This window comes from Cervus canadensis, chromosome 5, assembly GCF_019320065.1.
Source record: "Cervus canadensis isolate Bull #8, Minnesota chromosome 5, ASM1932006v1, whole genome shotgun sequence".
NCBI lineage: Eukaryota > Metazoa > Chordata > Mammalia > Artiodactyla > Cervidae > Cervus > Cervus canadensis.
Genome location: NC_057390.1, coordinates 56,390,417 through 56,392,915, shown reverse-complemented (window position 1 = coordinate 56,392,915; position 2,499 = coordinate 56,390,417).

Sequence of the window (2,499 nt, the reverse complement as noted above, 5' to 3'; positions counted from 1 at the left end):
TCATTTCTTCCTTCTCTAATTGCTTTAGGTGTAGAGTTAGGTTATTTATTTGGTTTTTTTCTTGTTTCTTGATGTAAGCCTGTAATGCGATGAACCTTCCCCTTAGCACTGCTTTTACAGTGTCCCATAGGTTTTGGGTTGTTGTGTTTTCATTTTCATTCGTTTCTATGCATATTTTGATTTCTTTTTTGATTTCTTCTATGATTTGTTGGTTATTCAGAAGCATGTTATTTAGCCTCCATATGTTTGAATTTTTAACAATTTTTTTCCTGTAATTGAGATCTAATCTTACTGCACTGTGGTCAGAAGAGATGACTGGAATGATTTCAATTTTTTTGAATTTACCAAGGTTAGATTTATGGCCCAGGATGTGATCTATTCTGGAGAAGGTTCCGTGTGCACTTGAGAAAAAGGTGAAGTTGATTGTTTTGGGGTGAAATGTCCTATAGATATCAATTAGGTCTAGCTGGTCCACTGTGTCATTTAAGGTTTGTGTTTCCTTGTTAATTTTCTGTTTAGTTGATCTACCCATAGCTGTGAGTGGGGTATTAAAGTCTCCCACTCTTACTGTGTTACTATTAATTTCCTCTTTCATACTCATTAGCATTTGCCGTACATATTGCGGTGCTCCTATGTTGGGTGCATATATATTTATAATTGTTATATCTTCTTCTTGGATTGATCCTTTGATCATTATGTAGTGTCCTTCTTTGTCTCTTTTCACATCCTTTATTTGAAAGTCTATTTTATCTGATATGAGTATTGCGACTCCTGCTTTCTTTTGGTCTCCGTTTGCATGAAATATTTTTTTCCAGCCCTTCACTTTTAGTCTGTATGTGTCTCTTGTTTTGAGGTGGGTCTCTTGTAGACAGCATATATGGGGGTCTTGTTTTTGTATCCATTCAGCCAATCTTTGTCTTTTGGTTGGGGCATTCAATCCATTTACATTTAAGGTAATTATTGATAGGTGTGGTCCCGTTGCCATTTACTTTGTTGTTTTGGGTTCACGTTTATACAACCTTTCTGCATTTCCTGTCTAGAGAAGATCCTTTAGCATTTGTTGAAGAGCTGGTTTGGTGGTGCTGAATTCTCTCAGCTTTGGCTTGTCTGTAAAGCTTTTGAATTCTCCTTCATATCTGAATGAGATCCTTGCTGGATACAGTAATCTAGGTTGTAGGTTATTCTCTTTCATTACTTTCAGTACGTCCTGCCATTCCCTTCTGGCGTGGAGGGTTTCTATTGATAGATCAGCTGTTATCCTTATGGGAATCCCTTTGTGTGTTATTTGTTGTTTCTCCCTTGCTGCTTTTAATATTTGTTCTTTGTGTTTGATCTTTGTTAATTTGATTAATATGTGTCTTGGGGTGTTTTGCCTTGGGTTTATCCTGTTTGGGACTCTCTGGGTTTCTTGGACTTGGGTGGCTATTTCCTTCCCCATTTTAGGGACGTTTTCAACTATTATCTCCTATTTTCTCATGGCCTTTCTTTTTGTCTTCTTCTTCTGGGACTCCTATGATTTGAATGTTGGGGCATTTCACATTGTCCCAGAGGTCCCTGAGGTTGTCCTCATTTCTTTTGATTCTTTTTTCTTTTTTCCTCTCTGCTTCATTTATTTCCACCATTTTATCTTCTACCTCACTTATCCTATCTTCTGCCTCCGTTATTCTACTCTTGGTTCCCTCCAGAGTGTTTTTGATCTCATTTATTGCATTATTCATTTTTAATTGACTCTTTTTTATTTCTTCTAGGTCTTTATTAAACATTTCTTGCATCTTTTCAATCTTTGTCTCCAGGCTATTTATCTGTAACTCCATTTTGTTTTCAAGATTTTGGATCATTTTTATTATCATTATTCTAAATTCTTTTTCAGGTAGATTCCCTATCTCCTCCTCTTTTGTTTGACTTGGTGGGCATTTTTCATGTTCTTTGACCTGTTGGGTATTTCTCTGCCTTTTCATCTTGTTTAGATTGCTGTGTCTAGAGTGGGCTTTCTGTATTCTGGAGGTCTGTGGTTCCTTTTTATTGTGGAGGTTTTACCCAGTGGGTGGGGTTGGACAATTGGCTTGTCAAGGTTTCCTGGTTAGGGAAGCTTGCGTCAGTGTTCTGGTGCGTGGAACTTGATTTCTTCTCTCTGGAGTGCAATGGAGTGCCCAGTAAAGAGTTTTGAGATGGGTCTATGTGTTAGGTGTGACCTTGGGCAGCCTGTATGTTGACATTCAGGGGTATGTTCCTGCGTTGCTGGAGAATTTGCTTGGTATGTCTTGCTCTAAAACTTATTGGCTCTTGGGTGGTGGTTGGTTTCAGTGTAGATATGGAGGCTTTTGGTCGGTCTCTTATTACTTAAAGTTCCATGTAGTCAGGAGTTTTCTGGTGTTCTTAGGTTTTGGGCTTAAGTCTCCTGCCTCTGGATTTCAGTTTTATTCTTCCAGTAGTCTCAGGACTTCTCCAACTATACAGCACTGATAATAAAACTTCTAGGTTAATGGTGAAAAGATTCTC